The sequence below is a fragment of the Globicephala melas genome, chromosome 17, assembly GCF_963455315.2.
Source record: "Globicephala melas chromosome 17, mGloMel1.2, whole genome shotgun sequence".
Classification (NCBI taxonomy): domain Eukaryota; kingdom Metazoa; phylum Chordata; class Mammalia; order Artiodactyla; family Delphinidae; genus Globicephala; species Globicephala melas.
Genome location: NC_083330.1, coordinates 11,517,780 through 11,540,571, shown reverse-complemented (window position 1 = coordinate 11,540,571; position 22,792 = coordinate 11,517,780). Strand labels below are relative to the sequence as shown.

Below are 22,792 nucleotides of genomic sequence, written 5' to 3'. Positions count from 1 at the left end.
AAACATTTCCACACTAATAAAGTACTGTAGTTGAGTCAAACGCTTTAAAATTACTGGCTTTGAAAGGTTAAAATAATAAGTGATCACAGATCCAAGAAATACAATGCTCATGTCATTAGCAGAGACATTTTCTACCAGATCATAATTAAAGTCTCAGGGACTTTAGATCCTGTAAGATCCTGTAAGGTGATCGTTATAGGACCGCCTTTGCTAGGTGGCTCCTCTCTGAAGAACAGAAAGTTATATACAGGACCAATAATGCAACCACCTTAGGAAATTCTAAAAATTTTATATTTTGCTTTGTAATGTATTTGTTACATTACATGTACACATGTATGTCCAAATTATTCCATTTGGACATAACGACCTGGTCTTTTTTTTTTTTCTTAAATAGTTATTTATTTGGCTGCACTGGGTCTTAGTTGTGGCTCCGGGCTCCTTAGTTGTGGCATGCGAACTCTTAGTTGCTGCATGCATGTGGGATCTAGTTCCCTGACCAGGGATCGAACCCAGGCCCCCTGCATTGGCAGTGTGGAGTCTTATCCACCGCACCACCAGGGAAGTCCCATGACCCAGTCTTTTGGAAATGCTTTAAACCAAACATAAGACACACTATGAAGATCTACATTCCCAAAGACTGGAGCTGATATTGGTCTAATTTTCCCAGCAAGCCACCTTTTCAGAAAATTTTTCCACTTCTTACACCCATGACAGAAGCAGACACAATCATGTCTCAGGAGTAAGGGAACATATATATCATTTATTGAGCTTTGTGAGTAGGTACTTGACATACATTATATTTTGTCCTCACCACTCTCTTGTGAGGTAGGTATATTATTATTGCCATTTAATCTATAAGGACATAGTTCAGAGAAGTAAAATTCTCCTTGAGCTTCGTAGTAGTGAGTGGAGACAAGATTGAACCTGAGGAACATCTGACCCCAGAGGTTGTGTACTCTCTCCCCCCTGGATCATCCTAACATGAGTTATATTACTTACACCTTCTTCTACATTGGAGAAGGTAGTATGTTTGGGCTTAAAAGCTGAGCTAGAGTTCCCAGGAGGAGCACAAATAAATAAGAGGCAGTAAAAGGTCTGAACAAAGACCTTTGGTATCAACTCTTTCTGTTAACAAAAACATGAGAGCAAGATTTGCTTCAAATAATCCAAAGTTAGTGGTTACACACGTGTACTTTGTGCCAAGAAATTGTTCCTAGGTCAGTTAAAATTTTGGAACAGAAGTGTTTCTAGTTCACTTGAAATTTTGTAAGTTATATATTAAATGCATTAAGGGAACGAATTATTTAGCAAAAACATGAAGTCAATCCCTTTGTTGAAAGAAAGAATATTTACATCCTAGTTTACCTCCTTCGTAAAGTTGGGATTTCCACTTCATAATTCATCCACTTGCACAAATGTTAATTTCAAACCTGTGGTACACAAGGCACCGTGCCAGGTGCTACAGGGGATGAGTTGAACAAAGACATTGTCCTCAGAGCTTAGAGCCTAATGGTGCATAAGTTAAATAGCAAAAAAAAAATTCTACCAGAAAGCAATGTATAAGTATCGTAAGAGAATTATTATCAAAGTGCCATGAGATATTAAAGGAGAGAGAACCAACATCTAGGTCTGGCAGTCAGGGAAAGCTTCATGAAGTGGAAGGCATATGAAATGACTGGAAGGATGGGTACTTTTTTGATAAGTAAGATGAGAGACGTGAGAAGGAATTTCTGAGTACAGCTGGGTTAGAGCTTATCAATTATCAATAATTCTAATCAAGTCAAATTCTTAGTGCTATAAAATGCAATCAGGATATGCATTTATTTGTAATCCACTCCAAAGGCTTTGAGAGAACATATGATTAAACCACACATATAGCAGGATAGTTAAAGATTATATGGGAATGCCTATACTTTCTGCTTAATTTTTCTATAAACCTAATACTGATCAAAAAAATTAGAGTCTATTATTTTTAAAAATAAAGGTAGATTCTGTTATACTACTGTTAAATTTTTGTTTTGTTTTAAGGAAAAATCCTCAACACTTGCATGCCTGACATTGTCACAGGTGGCTTCCATTATCTTATGGATGATCCAATCCAACACTCCATCCTCCTCAACTTCAGGGTTCTTCAGCTCAACTTTGCTGGCTCCACTCACATCCATGGAGTCCCCCAGATCTTGTTATCACCCAGTTCTAAATTTTTTAATTCCAGTCTCTCTCTGATCATCTCCTCCTGTCGTTCCAAACTGACCACTAACTATTAAACTGCTCTTTGAAACTCACAGAAGCCTACATTCCACTGACCATACCAATTTTCCCAATTTACCCTGTTGAGCTTAGGATGCCATCATCCCATCAACCACCCTCTTGTGCACACCTCAGATGCTTTGCTCCAGTGTCCTGTTGAACTCTTCCAGCAACAGCTCAACCCTTGGTAAATCTGCCTCTTTTCCCCTTTCTTTACCCCAAATAGTTATCCCAGCTGAAGAAACTCATAACACCATGCAGACTGCTCCCACTAAAAATGGTCTGCAATCTCAATCATGCCCTCAACACAAGGCAGCTCTTCCACTGTCCACTGAACAGTCATTGTCAACCTTCTTCAATCTCCTGAAGCCCTCTGTCTGACCTATTTCCCTCTCACTCTTAGCAGTGAGACTTATCTCCTCTGCAAAGAACTGAGAAGTCATCGTGTTATTTCTCCCAACTCGAGCCCCACACCACTCTGAATGCATCCACATCTGTACCCTCTCTTAACCCTTCCTTCAGCTCAGTTGAAAACGCATCCCTCCTCCAGACCAACGCTAATAACTCTCTTTGTGCCCTGAGCCCTATTCAGGCTCTCAGGGGGTACTTTAAGGAACTTTCTCCTTTAATTATCCCCTTTAGCTAATTTTTACCTCTCTCTCTCTCTCTCTCTCTGCTGACTCTCTCTTCTCAGCATAAGAACATTCTCAAGTCTCTTCTATTTATAAAAACACAAACCCTCCCTTAAATCCAGACCCTTTCCCCGACACAGCTACTTTCAGTTCTCTTTCCTCCTTTTCCAAACCAAGCTAATGGAAAGAATAATCTACGTTACCTTTCAAGCCACAGTACCAATGTCCAAAGCAAGACAGGGAGGATACAAAAGTACCCAGGCTTGATATTGTGTTATACATAATGACTCCCTTCATGACGTCACTCCCAAATTCTCCTAGGACTTCCTTCAAGCTAGTGGACAAGCTACTCATGTCCCTGCCTGAAAGACTGTTTACAGTATTTTCACATGATTTTTCTCATTCTAGTGCCATTGCCAGGACATCTGGTAGGAGAGTATGTGCAGTCAGAGTCAGATGGACATGGACTCTTGTTTACCCCCCATCTGTGTTTCTGTCTTACCTCAGTTTGGGCATCACAGAGATATAAACGTTCAGCAGTTTCCCCCTCCTCATGAGATCTTAGTATAATCTGCATGTTCCCTTGAAACCCACTGAACTCACAACGTTTTATATCTAATGCGCTACCTCTGATTACCTTCCCTTTCCCTTTCGAACGGATTCCCCTCTGGATTTCTGCTCTGCTTAATACCCAGGTGGCATTCAGAAATCTAAAGGAACTTACCTCCACAGTGACCTAATCTTTCCTCTGGTGGTTAAACTTCTATCCAAGTTTAACTACTACTTGATCCTAAGATTATAGCGATAGGAAACACCTAAGGGCTAATAACAGCTTTTTAGGAGAGGAAAGAAGGAAAAGACCACCATGTAAATCAAGACACCAATTGAATGTGTTCCAATTTAAGAGACATTTAAATGTGGAAAGAGTAGCTGCTTTTTGGAATATAGAAAATCCAGTATTTGTTTTCACTTCTTACTATGCAAGACACTATGAAGGGATATAAAGTGATACAGAGCCGGTCACATATGGTACCTGCCCAAAGAACTCCCCAACTGAATAGGGAGACAGAAATCACATATAATTCAAATGCAAGCCAAGTATTCCAGTTAAGATCACCATTTTTGGAGTTAAATCCTGTGCTTGAAGCTACTATGTTCCAGAAAGGGGAGGTGCATAACAAACCATCAGGATTCTGGGGAATGATAAAGAGTGTTACCACTTCAGTACCAGGAAGTGAAAATCTTACTCTTATTCAACAGGAAGTGGATGCTTTGGAAGAACTAAGCAGGCAACTTTTTCTGGAAACAGCTGATCTCTATGCTACCAAGGAGAGAATAGAATACTCCCAAAACTTTCAAGGGGAAATATTTTAATTTTCTGGGTTACTTGTTCTCTATTTACTATGTTTGGAAAATTTTCATGGCAACCATTAATATCGTTTTTGACTGAGTTGGGAAAACTGATCCAGTCACAAGAGGCATTGAGATCGAATTATCTGGGGATGCCATTTGATGTGAAGTTCTGGTCCCAGCACATTTCCTTCATTCTGATTGGAATAATCATTGTCACGCCTATTAGAGGGGTGCTGATCACCCTTACCAGGTTCTTCTATGCCATATCCAGCAGTAAGTCCTCCAATGTCATTGTCCTGCTATTAGCACAGGTAATGGGCACGTACTTCGTCTCCTCTGTGCTGCTGATCCGAATGAGCTTGCCTCTGGAGTACCGCACCGTAGTCACCGAAGTTCTTGGAGAGCTGCAGTTCAACTTCTGTCACCGTTGGTTTGATGTCATCTTCCTGGTCAGTGCTCTCTCCAGCATACTCTTCCTCTATTTGGCCCATAGACAGGCACCAGAGAAGCATATGGCACCTTGAACTCATGCCTCTGGTGTCAGAATTTGGATATAAGAGGGAAAAAATGCAGGGGACCGGGGCCTAACATGTTTTTAAACAAACAAAATGCTGTGGTAGCATATTCTACCTCCAGCTTACACCTTCCTCCTCAGATGATACTGTGATCATGAGTAGCATCAGCTAGAAATGAGAGAGAGAAATGACTCAAGCTAGTCCTCAGCCAGGAGCACCCTGTTTGGATTTGAGGCTGGTACAGTTTGCTGGGTGGTGGGGCTGCAAAGAGCCAAGAAACTAAGGGGAGAAAATAGACTGGAATTCTGGGGTAAGAGAGATCTAAGGTAGCTGGGCCAAACACATGAGCTTCCGTTTAAGTCAAGGATCACGTGGAGAAGGTTATGACGTTCCCTTGAGATTGACTCTCATCAAAATCAGAGATTGTTAACAACAACAACCACAAACGAACTCAGTTAAATCCTGAGTTCAAATCTTTGCCCAGTTTCCTCATCTATAAAGTGGGAATAATGACACCTGCTTTGTAGGAGCGCTGCAAAGAAGAAATGAGATGGATGGCGAATGTAGAGTTTAGCGTGGATGAAGCATATTGGAAGTTCTCAAGGATGAGTCAGTGGGATTTGGGTTATTATTAGCTTTATCATTATTATGGAGGGGTAAACCAGCTATGGTATGGATTTAAAGGAAGAAGAGCTCACATATGCTCGGGAGACTCAAGAAAGACTTCATTCAGTAGGTGGGCTTTGAAGAGCCTTGGAGAATGTGTGATATTTCTTTAGGACAATATGGAGGAGCTGTATCTCTTGGCAATCCTGGCATAGGGACCCAGAGCCTGCCCGTGTAACCACCTTAAGGTCATGGGCAGAGATGAAACTTTGTATATGTTAAAATTTACAATACTTGTTTATGATTGTACCTGGTCTATTCATTTATTTAATAAATTCCTATTTATATCTTTGATTTGAAACAGGCGATACTTGTTAAAGTGCTATAATATCCATAGTAGTTCAAAAAGCAAGTAAGGGGTATTCTGAATACGTGCTATTGTAAAGTAATTTCAGAAGAGCATACTTGTTACTAATGACAGGCAGTGTATTATGTACCCCTTGGCTTGTCATCCTGTCTATGGAGTACATGTTGTAAAGGAAGAAAAGTGGGTAATTATATTTCACATGAACATCAAATTGAGCGTTCCTTCCTTGTAGTTTTGTAAAGTAGAATTGTGGCAAGATTGTCCCTAGTTAATGCCAGGAAAAGTGAAAAATAAATGTCTTTTTAAAAATGTCTCTTATATAAACAAGTAAAACCTGTTAAAGTGGTTTGCAATCATTAAACATAGGTCAGTTCCCATTAAAACAAACTCCATGGATAAATCTGAATTATTTTATGTTGGTATTTTGTTATATCAAATATTGCTTAGCATGAAATTAAATATATAAAGTTTGCATTGGAGCAAAAAAATGTCAAAATTATTATTAATTTATCCATTGTTGGCAGACTCAAATTATTTTGCAATAAAAGAGTTTTAATTCTTCCTATATTCATCTTAATGGGTGCAAGTTTATGGCTCAACAAATGAACAAGTGAATTTTTAATGTTTTTATATAAATAGAGGAGTTAATTTTTATCTCAGATGCTTATTTTAATAATTGCCTTCAAGGTACTAGAAAAATGCAGTTGCGATTTTGTTATAATTTGTGTGTTCTTCATAAAAATGATCTAACAGGTTCTAAAAATATCCATAAATAGATAAATAAATAAAAACAAAAACATTAAGCGGTTCTAAGATTCATTAACATTCTATATCTCAGTCTCATTCCCAAGGAATTTCTTTGTAATAAGACCTTGTTTGGAACTATAGTTATTGTCTGGGTTTTAATAGTATCGCTAATTATTAAAGTTTGATAAAAAATTCTGGACTCGAGTCATTTGAGGACATTTCTGATGTACCTTGTGGATGTGATGTTTCGAATACTCTAACCTGATTTTGGAAATAGAGCTGATCGTTGTCTAGAGAAGTACTACAACTTTCTCCTCCACCTACTCTCTCACCATTAGTAGGCTCAGATACCATCTAGAGCCATTCCTCAGTTCTTTGGGAACCTTTGCCAGATGTATTAATCAAGTTTTGCCATGTACCAAAAAATTCTCAGTGGTTTACGATAACAAAACTTTTACATCTTGCCTACAGGTTGGCTGGGCAGCTGTGGCAGCCATACTCTGAGGTGTGAGTCAGGTTCAGGTACGTTCTGTGGGTCTTTCATTCTGGGGTACCATAATCCTAGATTATTTGGGACGCCACATACCATAGTGGAACAGAGACAGGTTTCCAAAAATAAATAGCCCATTGCAGAAGGGGAAGCAATCACAGATCTGTAGCAATTCTAAAATCTCACTGGGCAAACATTGCCAAGTTCCCAACCTGGAGGTAGGGAATGTTCCTTGCTCAGGCTCCAATTCTCTTCCCTGGGAATAGCTCTTCTCTCCATTGTTCTCGTGGCTCTTGGCCCCACCTTGGGGGAGGTAGTTTTCCATTACCCCTTTTGGTCACGTCTGAAGAAGTATATGTCCTCCCTGGCAGCTGAGCTGCTTCCTCATCCTACTATCTGCCTGTAGAATGTTGGGGACCCTAAGGTCTTTTTTTAAAATAAAATCTTAATTGAGAATAGTGTTAGATTTACACAAAAGTTGCTGAGAGAGTACAGAGTTCCCATATACCCAACACCATGTTTCTCTTATTAGTAACATCTTACAGTAATATGGTACATTTGTCACAATTAATGAACCAATATTGATACATTATTATTATCCTAAGATCTTTCATTATGGCTCAAAGAGTCACAATCTCATTTAGGGGAAAAAACAAAAAAATCACAGTCTTTTTTAATCCCGGCAAGGCTGCTTTGGGACTTAAATGTCTCTCAGAAACTATTAAAATTTTTTGTGTGTGGATTCAAGTTAGCTCCATGAGACAACAGCCATATCCACATCATTTTCAAGTCATGCCTCCCTCTCTCTAGACTTAATTACAGGTAGTTTGAGTTTATCAAGTTTTGTGAAACCTAGTCCTTATTTCTTTTCTACAAGTTATTTTGTCCAGATGAAAGAATTTACTGGGTGCCACCTTAATCCATTCAAAGGTCTTACAAAGAGTACGATGGTGACTTTTATTTGCTCCTTGTCCTGAGACTGGGTCTCATTCGTATCTTAATCAGCCTTTGTGGCTTTAAACATTTCTCAATTTTTCTTGTTCTATTTGGAGATGAGACACAGTTCTATTTTAAAATTTGCAAGTCTTGGAATTTATGGAGTCACTCTTCACTCTTTCATTCCTGCTTGCAAGCAGGTCAGTTCCTTCTTGAAAGACCTTATGAAAAGCAGCAACCGTATCTTGAAATCTCTTCACCCAAAACCACGTATTCGTGAGTTACATTTTCTACCTTCAGGTTACCTCAGGTGACAGTTCCACCAGATATTTACTGCTTCATAAGATGGATCATCATTTTTCCAGTTTCCAACACTTTCTTGCTGTCTGCTGTTTAGTCCCAAGACCAAAGACACATATTTTATGCTTTTATCTCAGCAGCATCACATTTTCAACGACTAGTTTCTATGTTAGTCGGCTTTTACTGCAATAATGCTGTGTAATAAACAACCCCCAGATCTCCACGACTTATAAAACAGAGGCATCTGGCTCATGGATCTTAGGTTGCCTGCAGTGGTTCTGTTCCGACCTGTAGGCGGTTCAGGTCTGCTTCTCTGCCCCTACTCTAGGGCCTAAGCAGAAGGAAAAGGCTCTTTTTATGGCAAAGGGCAGGAAGGCAAAAGGCTAAGCGAAACCACACAAGCACAGTTTAAGTCTCTGCTCACATTTTAGTGACCAAAGCAAGTCACACCGTCAGACCTACTGTCAGTGGAGGGAGGAGAGGAGAGAGCAAATAGTTACATGACAATAATATACACTCTACCTCACCGGACAAAAGTCTGGCCTCCAGTATTCATCGTTCAGGGGGTCCCTAAAATGGAGGGGGGCTGGAAGGCGAAGGGTAAAAATATGGTTAGGGAAAGATTTTTTTACATCTACTGCCACTCAAAGCTTTAATCCCCGTTTTCCTCCCTCTTAAATAGCTCCTTTCCCTAAAAGACCAGCCAGAGCTGGGCTGCGTCAGTAACTAATTTTTTTTTTTAACATCTTTATTGGGGTATAATTGCTTTACAATGGTGTGTTAGTTTCTGCTTTATAACAAAGTGAATCAGTTATACATATACATATGTTCTCACATCTCTTCCCTCTTGCGTCTCCCTCCCTCCCACTCTCCCTATCCCACCCTTCTAGCTGGTCACAAAGCACCAAGCTGATCTCCCTGTGCTATGTGGCTGCTTTCCACTAGCTATCTACCTTGCGTTTGGTAGTGTATATATGTCCATGCCTCTCTCTCACTTTGTCACAGCTCACCCTTCCCCCTCCCCATATCCTCAAGTCCGTTCTCTAGTAGGTCTGTGTCTTCATTCCTGTCTTTTTAAGGAATTTACAATGTGCTGCCAGGTCTCTAAGTTCTTTCCTGGCCTTGGGCAGAGAGGAGGACTGAGGGCAGAGTGGCTCTACCTTGGTCCTGGCCATGGCATCCAATTCCTCAACACCAAAGCCAAGGATCCTGGCCCCGCAGATGTACCTTTGCACATGTCCCTCCTGGGGTATTGGACAGCAGGCCTAGCCACACTTGTAATCCCTACATTTTTCTCAGCGCCCTCCTCTCTTCATCCCCACTGGCTCCAGTTCTTCTAGGCCATCGTCACCTCTGGCCTGGCTTCCTACAACAGCCTTTGAGCCCGGCTTTACCTCTAGCCTGCCCATCTCCAAATGCTGTCCGTTCACGGTGATCCAGAGTAATCTCTCCAGGGTGAAAATTTGATCTTGCGGCTGTCTCAGCTTAAATCCTCCGATGTTTTTACATTTTGTCTCTGGTAAATAAAAGATGGCTTTCCACGTGTGCCACGCCCCCCAACCTGTCCCAAAATATCCAGCTTTGGTAAAGGATCAAGTTTCTCCCATGCACTCAGACTCCCACACCTGCAGGCCCTTGGATGCCAGGGAAATGGCCCCGGTCACCCTGCTGGATGGACCTCCTGCGCAGGAGGAGGCCTGAGAGCCTCAGGGCCCCACAAGCTTCCCCTTACCCCAGCCTAGCTGCCACGCACCACTCCTGACCTCCCCCAAGGGCGAAATGACTACTGACAGGAATGGGATCACACTGCTGGGTACGTGGTGTCAGCGCCACAAATTGTGACACTTACGTCTGTGCCCATTTGATTCTGTCTCTGTGGTATCAGGAAGTAAGTAAAGAAAGAGCTGCTGGGAAGTCAGTGGAGAAGGGGAAAAAGTTAACATTTCAGGAAATTTGAAAAAAATTCTCTTCTTTAGGGTTCCAGAAACTAGAAGAAAACAATTCCTGTCTGAGATAGGAGTAGATGACCCCATGAGGCACCTTCTTAAGATTCTCCGGCAGCATTACTGGGAGGTGGAAGATGTCCTTTAGTATTCCTTCCATTTCTGTACATGAGGAAGTGAAGAGATCAAAGCATGGTCACCAAGTTAACAGCACTGTCAGGAATAATCCATAAAAGTCACGTTTACTCATTAACAGATCCCTCTTCCCTGGACAGAATTACTGTTCTCTTTGGAGATTATTTTCATCAAGGCTTTTTTTTTGTTTTCAAGTCATAAACACATCAAATGAGGTCAAGCAAAGCAGTGTGGTTATTGTAAGGATTCTAGGTCATCTTATAAAACTCAGGGTCAAGAAAGTGGGTCTTGTAACTCAAATGAGGAACTGGCTACTACAGTAAAAATTGAAGCCAGATATGAGCAGTATGTGTTGGTATTCATGTTTTCCTGTAATTATTAATGCCAGTAGCCCCGGAGACCAAATGCTGGACTTGTCCAATACCAGCTGTATCCAGCTTCTCTTTCTCCCTGAAACTGACCCTCCCACCACTTTCTATGCAGGGAACCAGCATGTACTTGTCCCCTACACAGGGCAGCTGCTGGTGGAACCAGATGAAGGCATATGATCCAGAGCAGTTTACCCAGTGCTGGCCAGAAACCCACGAGGTGGAGCAGTGCAGAGGTCTCGCTCCAGTAGTATCAATGGTAGTTAGCCGAGCCAATTAGTTTAGGTTCCTTTGGTTTGTGGGGAATATGGAAAGGTTGGCCAGTGAGTAATAAAGGTGAATGGAACCAATTTACAGAGGGACACAGATAACTTAGCTAAGAGACCATGTTGGCTCAGAGAGCTGGAGAGAGTCATTGGCCTCTAGAAATGTCTTTCCCAGTTGTAGTTTATAGGTGTCAGTGTTAGTTTGCTAGGGCTGCTATAACAAAGTACCACAGGCTAAGTGACTTAAACAACAGGTATTTATTTTGTCACAATTCTGGAGGCTAGAAGTCTGATATCAAGGTGTTGGCAGGGTTGGTTTCTCCTTGGCTCATAGATAGCTGTCTTCTCCCTGTGTCTTCACAGTGTTCTCCTTCTGTGCATGTCTGTGTTCTAATCTCCTCTTTTTATAAGGATGCCAGTCAGATTGGGTTAGGGCCCATGTAATGACTTCATTTTAACCTAATTACCTCTTTAAAGACCCTATCTCCAAATACAACCACATTCTGAGGTACTGGGGGTTAGGACTTCAACATATAAGTTTGAGGGGCCCAATTCAGTCCGTAACAATGCCACCTCCCCTTTTGTAAGAGTCTTGTGTAAGTCTATGCAATCAAAAGAACCTAACAAACTGTATTAGGACCCTCTGTTGTAAGCAGCAGAAAACTCAGTTTAAACAGCCTTAAGGAAAAAGGGAATTTATTGGCTCAAGTAACTGAGGAGTCAGGAGTGTCGTTATCTTTAAGTATGTCTGAATCCAGAACTCAGATAATGTCATTTGATTTGTCGGGGTCCTGGCAGGAATAGATGGCTCCATCCAATTAGGTTTTTGTTTTTTTTTTTCAGGCAAGGCTTTACTGGGGCCCCTGCTGCAGCAGCAGAGAGCGAGAACAAACAACAGTTTCTCTTGCTTGCTCACTCCCTGAGCGGGCGGCAAGCTTGTTCCTTATATGGGGTGAGGGTAGGGGTGTGTCCAGGGGTCAGGCCAGAGGGTGGCTTAGGTGTTTTGCCCACCCCTTGGTGGTGTTGTGTGCAGGTTTTAAAAAGAGAACTACTTACAAAGATGAGAGCAGGATTTAGGGAAATTACAAGGGGTATTGAAGTACCAGAGCAAGTAACAGTTAATAGTGGGACATCGTTACCATCTCTAGGCCTAAAGGAGTAATACAGCAAGTATGGATCCTGGAACCTGAAGACAGTGAGCTATGTGAACAGGTCCCCTGACAGAAGCCATAGGCTTCAGCAGAGAGACAGCTAACCTGAGGGGACCCCACGGAAAGGGACTGGGAAATAAATGACCTAATGTCTCTGATCTCCTGACAGCATTGCCACCTCGAAGCCAAAGGGGAAGAGAGGTAGATCGCGTCCATTTAGTCAGCTGGTAGAGAGCAGGAGAGAGATCTGGGGGGAAGTGGAAAATACCCAACAGCGCTTGGTCTCCCTCTTCATCTTCTATGTTGGTGTCTTTCTAGGCAGGGTCTTAGCTCATCACCCTACAACTTGCAATCTGTGGGAAGAAAGCTTCTCTTGCACAAGTTTTTCCAGCAGAAGCCCAGAAGTTAGTCTTGTTAGCCTGGCTTATATCACCAAACTTATCTCTATTTCAGTCTATATTCATGCCCATCTCTAAATCAATTACTGTGGCCAAAGGACAACTGAGCAGGTCATGATCACCTGAATACCCTTGGAGCTGGGAGGATGGGATCAATCCCATAGAAACACATAGTGTGGAATGGGGGAGAGTGGTTCCCCCAAGGAAAATTCAGGTGTTGTTAACAGAAGAGGGGGGAATACATAGAGGCTGGACAGGCAAGGACATCATATGTACACGGCATTACCCGGACTACTGGTAGTGCAGCCCTGGATAAAAATGGAATGACTGATTGCCTTGATTGGATGCAGTATGTTTTGAGAACTATTCATTGCACATAGTTGGAGGTCAGTAAACATTTGCAAAAATCTGTTGGATTATAAATGTTTATAACCTATGTACAGAATTATTTTGCAATTGACTAGGAGACATTTCTGAATCCAGAGGACATTTTTTCCACTTCCAATCTCTATAGCAATCCTTATATGAATATTGACCTATGATTATTAACATCTTGTTTGTAAAAATCTATATTTACACCCCAAACACTGCCTCTTTCAGTGTTCTGAATTATTTGTAAACCCTGTTTATTTTCTTTCATTAGACCACAGTCTTGTGAATTTCTGGCTTGTTTGCACACATCACCAAGTATTTTTTTAGACTCATTTAGCAAAAGATCATCATGAAAGAGGCAATAAACTAAAGTAAGATTAGTGAGCAATTTAAATTTAACTGTTAATAAGGCTTCTCTGTTTCTGTCCATTAAAGATAACTGTCAGTGTTGCTAAGAGCTATTTATTAAACTGATAAAAATGAGTATTGTCTTTAAAAAGTCAAGCTGCTGTTATCTGATCTCAAAGGTGAGCTTGTAAAATTAATTCTTCTAGTGTTTGCTTGTCATTCAAGCATGACGTTAATTCTGTCCACACCCACTGGTTTTTTTGTTCAGCTCCAGCAGGTTTTTGGCAGTAGTTCTGTCAATGGCTCTTTGGATAAGAAGCCCTGCCAGCAGCGTTTAAGCAGCATTTTGCAGGGAGTGGGAGCAGGGATTCAGATTGGGCTGACGTTGAAAATCAGAGAATTTCCGAAGTATAAGAATCACTATTTTTAGAGTTTTAATGCCATCGAAAGGTTCAGATAGGAAACCTTTCCATTTACGTCTCCTATATTCTGGAGAGCAGTGATTTTAGTGATTTAGTCCATAAATATTTATGCAGTCGACAAGAGAAGCATGGACCCCACCTTAATGGGACTTAATCTCCTGTAGGGGGTTCCCCAAATACATGGATGATAGGGGTTGCCATGGTGTCTGCAGGTAAATTCATGCAGGGTGGTACCCCTGCTGCCCATTCATCCTTGCACAGGACATGCCAGGGAGAACAGGAGAGAAAGCCTGAAATTATGAAGCAGCCACCTTTCTATCATCTGCGGCAACAAAGACAAGCAACAATATAAAGAGCTCCCCAAATCTCACACATCCAATTTTGGAATACATGACAAACAGCAAGAGCAGAAGATTTAGCTTCTCTCTCATCTCTTACATAGACATTTCATCTCTCTAAATCCCTGCCTCTTTTACTAAGCCTTTCTTATCGTTCCAGCTCAGAGTGATCTTATTGTCCCCTTTCTCTCAAAGCCTGTGGTTCGTAGACTTGATTATATACTCCCTCATAGTAGTATTGGATTTTTAGATGTCCCCCCCATGCTCCTTGAGGGCAGGGACCAGATTGAATGCTTTTTTACATCCCATATGGCCTGTATTCTGGGGTAGAACAGGAGCTGTATAATCACTGACTAAAATAACAGAAATGCTTTGCTCAGGTTAATGTTAAACTTGGTTTGCATTCTCAGGCCATAAACCACCCAGTAATTAGAGGGTCATTTGTATAGAAGCAGCCTTGAATGTAACAGTAATGAAAAAGATCTTGTCTGGTGGCTGGAAGAAGTAGAGCGACCTAATAAAAATCTAATAAACTGGGTCAAAACTAACCCAGAGAACATCAAAGCTGAAAGAGTTTGTACAAAAATCATTTGGTTCACAGTCCCTCATTGTACAGAAAGGGAACTAGGGCCCTTAGAGGCTGTGGCTTGCTCAAGGTTACATTGAATTAGTGATAGAGGCCAGACCAGTAGCTACAGTTCTTGACCAAGTTACTGGGTGAAGAGTCAAGTTGGGAGTCAGCTAGACTCAACTTTGTGTTTTCCAAGCCATCATGGTAGTAACTGGCATTTTGCAACTCCATTTTGTTGTTCCTGGCACTGTGTCAGGTGCTTCTTATACAGTAACACACTACTTCATTTAATCTTCACAACCCATCTGAAGGACATACTGTATCAGCCAGGGTTCCTCTTGAGAAACAAAACCAGTAGGAGACAGATATCAAGAAATATGTTTATTAGAGAAATGCAAATCAAAACTACAATGAGCTATCACCTCACACCTGTCAGAATGGCCATCATCAAAAAGTCTACAAATAACAAGTGTTGGTGAGTGTGTGGAGAAAAGGGAACCCTCCTACACTGTTGGTGGGAACGTAAATTAGTGCAACCACTATGGAGAACAGTGTGGAGGTTCCTCAAAAAACTAAAACTAGAACTACCATATGATCCAGCAATTCCACTCCTGGGCATATATCCAAAGAAAATGAAAACACTAGTTCGAAAAGATACATGCACCCCAGTGTTCAGAGCAACATTATTTACAGTAGCCAAGATATGGAAGCAAATCAAATGCCCATCAACAGATGAATGGATAAAGAAGATGTGGCATATATATATATAGTATATATATATATATACTATATATATAGTATATATATATATATAATATATGGAACTCAGCCATAAAGAAGAATGAATTTCTGCCATTTGCAGCAGTGCGGATTGACCTAGAGAAGATTATGCTTAGTGAAATAAGTCAGACAGAGAAAGACAAATACTCTGTGATATCACTTATATGTGGAATCTAAAAAATAATACAAATGAATGTATACACAAAACAGAAACAGACTCACAGATACAGAGAACAAGCTAGTTACCAAAGGGGAGAGGGAAGGGGGAGGGGCACATTAGGGGTATGGGATTAAGAGATATAAACTACTAGGTATAAAATAGATAAGCAACAAGGATATGTTGTATAGCACAGGGAATTATAGCCATTATCTTGTAATAAATTTTAATGGAGTATAATCTGTAAAAATACTGAACCACTATGCTCTACACCTGAAACTGTACTTCAATTTAAAAGAGAGAGATTTGTTGTGATTGGTTTACAGGACTTGGGGAGCTGACTAGGAGAATCCGAAATCCATCAGGAAGGGTAGCCTGGGGTTTGGGGCACAGAGTGAAGCTGCTATCCACAGGTAGAATTTCTTCTTCTTCAAGGAAGCCTCAGCCCTACTTTTAAGTCCTTTCAGTACCTTCTTGGGGATGTGTCTGATTCACCCCCATGTCTCTCTCCTGCTTTGACTTGTATATGCTAGAAGTTTGGTTCACTTTCTTAGCCAGGCAAAAGAGGACAAATTGGTTGATTCTGGCTCTTGCTCTGTTACGTTTAGCCTGCCTCATCTGAATTCAAATCTCTTTTCTAAAAAAGAAATATTTCTGCCTTCATGAAATAATTGTAAGAAATAGCCTTGTATGTGGACACTTTGTGAGTATATTCCCCAAAAGTCACTGTCCTACTGCTTCCTAGAATGTTGAAGGTTGTCTACAAGGGCAATAGAATTGGACTTGCTGGGATTCTTTTGTCTCCCATGACTTGAGTAGGGCAAAAGGGAGTTGATTACCCCTTTTGTGTTCTCAGGATAAGAGCAGTCACAGCCCCAGGTCCAATAACCAAGTGGCACCACCTGATATTACAGCTTATCTATCCAAACTTGAAACCAACCATCTTAGAAGACCTTCAATGGCCTTGACATTAACATCACCAAATGAAAACATTTTTCTCCCATTGGAAAGTCACAACTGCATGTTTTTCTCTTCTACCAACCTGTACTTTGTAGTAGGGGAGCAGATATTTATCGAAGGCCTCACCTGTCTCAACCTGCTGTCCCTGAACACATCTCATGATAGCATCTCTGCACCTCATCCAGGTGCAGCTGGGGAAAAATATACTATAAGTCTCAAATATACTAGGTGTCTCTAACGTGTGGTCCCACACACTCAAGCCTTTTGCCATGTATCTTCTCTCCCCTATCCCATTCCTGCTGTCACTGTTCCAAACCTCTCACTATGTCCCTCTACCCAGCTCCTGCCTCCATACCTTACTCTCAGCAGATGACCTTGCCAACTGCCTTGCAGAGAACTTGAAGGCTAGCAGACAGAAACTCCCTCAACTTCCTGGCTGATCACCTCCTGCTTTCCCACTAAAACCTTCCTGTATCTGCCACTTTCCTTCCTTCCTCCACTCTCAGAAGAAGGGGTATTCCTTCTTCTCATTCAAGGTGAATCCCTCCATCTGTTCTCCCCCTCACCCACCCTCCTTCTCTATCATTTCCTTTCTGGACTTTAGACTCTCTTTCATAAGATCCTACCCAAGAGCCTTTAAAGATGTCCAAGTCTTGCCCGTCAGGAAGGAAGGGAGGGAGGGAGAGGGGAAGAAGAGAGAAGGGGACCGACTCCTCTAGCTGCTGTCTTGCCTCCTGTCCTCAGACAGGCTTCCCAGGACGGTTGTCCTCGTGTCTCAAGTTTCTCATCTTTCCCTCTCTATGAACACACTGCAGTTTGCCTTTTGCTTCCACCATTTCACTAAAGATGCTTTTGCTAATGTTACCAGTGACCTCCCAATGCCAAATCCAATGGATGTTTTCCATTCCTTATCAAACTTGATGATTATGGGACACACACTTGACACTGTCTCCTTAAGAAATGCTTCCTAATTTCCAGGACACCACACACTCCTGGTTCTCTTCCACCTCCTGACAGATTCTCACCAGAACACTTCATTGGCTTTCTCCTACAATCTGCTCCCTAAGCTTCTGTCCTGACTCTTATTTTCTTCTCATTCTATACCTCTTCCAGTGATGTCCGGGCCTCACCAGGACCTTTAATGGCTCCTTTCTCCCAGTGTCAGAGATCCCTAGAACCTATACAAGTTGCTGCAGCAGTTCCCTGCAGCCTAGGGCATTTCTCTAGACAACACCATTCATCCACTGCTTAGAACCTTCTTCTCTTGTTTGGTTTCCATCCCACTTCCTGGAACAGGATCCTTGCTCTCTGCTAAGTCTCTTTGCATGCATGACTTATTTAGATGATCAGCTTGGTTTTTGAGTCTACTGTAACAAGAACAAAATTATTAATGCATGAGTCCTTCCAACCTTTCCCCTCTTCCTGGCCTCTAAAAGGATCCTGACTTTGCAAGTTTTATTTCTTCTCCTCCCTCACCCCCAGAGAAGCCTTTCTTGCCTTACAGACTCATCTTTGGGGAAGTGGGAGGGAGATAGGAACAGGAGTTGTGCAGAGTGGGGTGGAGGCTTTTCAGGACATGTATGAGGGTTGGAGGAGCAGTTTGTGATGAGAGGGACATAAGTGGGAAAGAGACAGGGCTTTTAAGAGGTATTGCTATGGTCTGTGTTCATTCAAAATGTTAAAGAAATGAAAGCAAATAACGAATAATTTTGACGGTACTTGTGGGTTTTGGCAGATTATGATGGCAGCTTTGCTCTGAAAATGGACCACAGGGTTTCTCAAGCTTACAACTCCTCCCCCCAAGACTGCGAACTGAAGCACGGATTCCCCCTTGGACACCAGCCCCACAACTCAGACTTCCTCATTTTCCTTGAGGCCACCCTGTGTGGGAGAAAAGACCCAAGTGCTCATCTGGTCTTACATGTGAGGCTCTGGCCTCCAGACCTGAATTTCCAGGTCAGTTCTCTCTTCTGAGCTCCAGACCAGTACATTAAACTGCTTACAAGACATTTCATCTAGACATTTCACAGAACCCTCACAGTCACCTTGTCCCTAAGTTGCCTCTTTATCTTCATCATCCCTTCTTCTTAATGTCCCTCCTCTTAGGTCCTTCAGTGAGACATGAACCTCAACTTCGTCACCCACTACAGAAACCTGGGTGTCATCCTTCCTTCGCTAAGCGCTCTCATCTGGATGGTCCCCAGTCCTCTGCTGATACTTAAATGTATCGACATGCTGAGCCACTTGATGCTTCCTAAGCTCTTGACGTTTCAAAGTTTCTCACATCATGCCATTGAGCATTCCATTGTGTTTGCATTCAATGTCTTTCTATTCCCTACCTCAGCTCTTCTGTTAAACCTTAGAGGATACTTAAACTTCATCTCTTTTTCGAAGCCTTCCTTGATTGCCCTACATGGACTGAACATTTTCTCCTTTATACTACCTTGAACTTATGGTATTAAGGCAGGTATCACAATGTATTGCAATTATTTTATTTATTCAACTGTCTCTGCTCCTAGACAATGAAATCCTTGAGAGAAAACATTGTATCTTATTACCCAGCATGGTGTCTAGTTTCTAGTAATAGCTTAATAAATAATCACTTAATAATTGTGCAAATGAATTAACAATAAGTTTATGAGGCAGTCAGGAATCCAAATTAAAGATAGAAAAGATAGGCTTCATGGAGTTAAGTGATTTGCCCAAAGTTACGCAGCTACTAAGTGAGGGAACAGAATTTGATCTTGGTCTGTTACTACAGCCCATACCTTTTGTTTACAATAATTACACCACCTCTTAGCTGGTCAAAGCCCTTCTTATACTTTAGAAAATTTTATGTAAATTTTCTTTGCTGATAGTGATAATGTTTATCTCGTTATGGTGACATTTTTAGGGCATTTTCTTTTTCTTTTTTTTTAAATAAATTTATTTATTCATTTATTTATTTTTGGCTGTGTTGGGTCTTTGTTGCTACCCATGGGCTTTCTCTAGTTGCAACAAGCGGGGGCTACTCTTTGTTGCAGTGCGCGGGCTTCTCATTGCAGTGGCTTCTCTTGCTACGGAGCACAGGCTCTAGGCGCGCGGGCTTCAGTAGTTGTGGCACGTGGGCTCAGTAGTTGTGGCTCGCAGGCTCTAGAGCACAGGCTCAGCAGTTATGGCGCATGGGCTTAGTTGCTCCGTGGCATGTGGGATCTTCCCAGACCTGGGCTCGAACCTGTGTCCCCTGCACTGACAGGAGGATTCTTAACCACTGTGCCACCAGGGAAGTCCTAGGGCATTTTCTTGGAGGTATCCTGGGGATACAAGAATTATTTCAACCATTCTGTTTTCATTGCATATTTTTATGCTCATCTTTGAAGGTTTCCTCAAAAATTCAAGCTTTTAAAGCCATTTTTTCTACATTTATTTCACAAATTCTAGGTGGTGATACTGTTGGAAAGTAGGTTGGAGTTGGAGTCCCCCAGTTCTACCCGTTGTCACTCATGGAACGACAGCCATCTATACCAAGGGCACCCTGAAGCAAAGGTAGGTGGAAGAGTTTATTTTGAAGAAAATTAAAGGATACAGTAGTGCTAGTTGTTTGTGGGGAAGTGTTTTGTGTTCAGTAAATCCTCACTGTTACTCAGCCGAGAACCTCCCTATGGATTTCTAAGAAGTCAAGTCGAACAGCCACTGATACCCCGCGAATGTTCTTCTTTGGGATTCATTTCTGTAATTGCTGCCTATGGCAATGTAGCATGTGATGTCTGGACATATTATCTCAGGAAAGAAAAAAGAAACATTTGGAAGTCCACACTATTTTTAAAAACTAACAAACAAACAGTTGTTTCTCCCCAACTGGAGGCTGGAGAGTATGTGAATCAAATTGGGGGCTGTTTCGTTTGCTCCTTCACAATATCTCTTTTATTTCATCTGACAAGTATGTAGGGTAATATGAGGTCATTTCTAGTCATTAAAAACATTGTACCACTTTCCTAAGTAGTTCAGAGCCCCTGAGTTCTTTATAAGTGGAATCCAGGAGCGATGCGTCAGTAACCACGGATCAGAGTCATTACTGAATTTTCAAACACGCATCATCCCCTTCCTCCAAGCCTTCTTACAAAACTTTCATTGCCAAATAGGCATTAATCTTTCCAGTACTCAAGGAGGTGGGTGAAAGTGTACACTTTATCAGCATAAATGTATGGAACTATTTAGGGAGAACAGACAGCAGCTCACTTGCAGATGGAGTGTGTAGGGAGAAACGTAATGGAGATTCTAGTTAATTTGTTCCACTGTCATTTTCTAAGGACTTTCTAAGCATCAGACACTGTGCTGTGTTAGGGACGCAGAGATTAAACAAACAAACCTGGTCTGTCCTCTCAAAGCACCTCCAGAAGAGTAGGCAGTCGTGGCAGCTACACACTCACTGCTGAGGACCACGATGGCTACAAGCGCTGCAACCCCAGGGGCGCACAGAGGAGCACCTTGGTGGGATGGGGATGAAGGAAGACTGCCCAGAGCTGGCACCTGGGCTGAGTCTTGAAGACAAATAGGAGCTGGGCCAAGAAGAATATTAAAGGCAGAGGAAGCAGCCCTGCCTGTAATAAATGAAGGAGAGAAGACAAGGCTCTTTCAGGCAATTGTAAACATGTCAGAGTGGATGAAGTAGAAATGTGAAGGCTGGGAGTGCTAATCCTGTGAAGGCTGTGGTAAGGGGTGGGATGCAGATCAGGTAGAACAAAAGTGTGAGCAGGAAAAGAGCAGAGGGGCTTCCATGAAACTGCTTCCGCAGCTCGCTCTCCAGCTAGAGTTGAGCCGAATGTCTCTGGTTTGCAAAGCCTTTTTCTAGACAGGCCCACTTCTCAGAAACAGCCCTGAGAGAGTCATTGCCCCAGAGGTCACAGAGCCTGTTCTCTGGAGCTCAGGGACTCTAGGAGGCAGAGAAAGGAGCCCCCTCCCACCCCCCATCCCAGGAAACACTTAAGGAGGAGCCTCTGGCTCCCAAATGGGAATGGGCTTCCTAAGAATCCAAACACTGCAGGTCTTTGCTCTATCAAGGTTAGCCATCATCAGCAATTCCAGAAAAATGTTGCCCCGAGCTATGGAAGAACAACCCGCCTGCACTGCTGTGTGATTGTGTACCCACAGGGCAAGGACCAAGTACACAGTCTCTCCCAGCCCGTTGCTTCTGATAATTGCTTAGTAAATCCTCACAAACTGTATTGACTCTTCTTTTGTTTAATAGTAATTGATTGATACTCAATAAATACTTGCAAATAATAATTACAGTTGGGCTCTGTGGTAAGGGAAAAAGAAAGGAAAAGGAAAAGAGAAAAAGTTAATGTACAAAAAGAATGTGGAAGAAGTAATCAATATTAATTCATTGAGTACGTACTAAATCACAAGTCTTCATCGTAGCCCTTTTGTGTATTATGTCATTTAATATTTACAATGACCTATGATATACATATTATTATTATCTCTATTTAAAAGGTGAGAAGACTGAGACTCAGAGAAGTTGAGTAACTTTCCTAAGGCCAGGGGAGTGGTTTTCTGATTCCAGACCAGGGATCTTTTATGCTAAATCCAGCTTCTGGTGAGAGAGGGAGAGGCCTTGGGGCTTCACTGTAAAGCTTTAGTAACAGTTCAGACGTGAGTAAGAACAGCAGGAGATTCTGCCTTATGTTTCAGTAACTAAAGAATAAAGTTTAAATCTTGCTTGGGAGGCTTAAAAAAAAAATCTAAGAATCCAACCACCGTTCAATGCCCCACACAATTTTCTCTGGGCATTCTGCATCACCACTGTCCCTCCACAGCCTCAATTATTCTGATCTTTGTTTATAATCCTTTTATATCCATTTTGATGACAAGTGTATGTATACTTTCTTGGTACTCTGCCTTAGCAGAGAAGCCAAAGTTTAGGATCTGATATCTAAAATGTATCATGACAAATGCCCACATTTGATGTATATTTTCCCATGGTATCATCTTGGAACTGCCCATTAGACACGAGAAAAAAACTTTTCAATAGAGTTATCCATGATTGAGTAGTAGGTGGCTTTAAAAGCATTAATTCATGGGCTTCCCTGGTGGCACAGTGGTTGAGAGTCTGCCTGCCGATGCAGGGGACACGGGTTCGTGCCCTGGTCCAGGAGGATCCCACATGCCGTGGAGCGGCTGGGCCCGTGAGCCATGGCCACTGAGCCTGCGCGTCCAGAGCCTGTGCTCCACAACGGGAGAGGCCACAACAGTGAGAGGCCCGCGTACCGCAAAAAAAAAAAAAAAAAAGCATTAATTCATAAATGCGCTTTGACTATCACGTTGTCAAAATCCCTGCTTAGAGGATCCGCTTAAAGATTAAGGGGAGATTGGATCAAGATGGCAGAGTAGAAAGACGTGCTCTCA

At 42.0% G+C, this 22,792-nt stretch overlaps 1 pseudogene; it reads left to right on the top strand.

Moving 5' to 3' along the window:
- The first annotated feature begins 4,034 nt into the window (after positions 1-4,034).
- On the top strand, positions 4,035-4,759 carry LOC132593774 (Golgi pH regulator pseudogene; annotated as a pseudogene).
- The last annotated feature ends 18,033 nt before the right edge of the window (positions 4,760-22,792 follow it).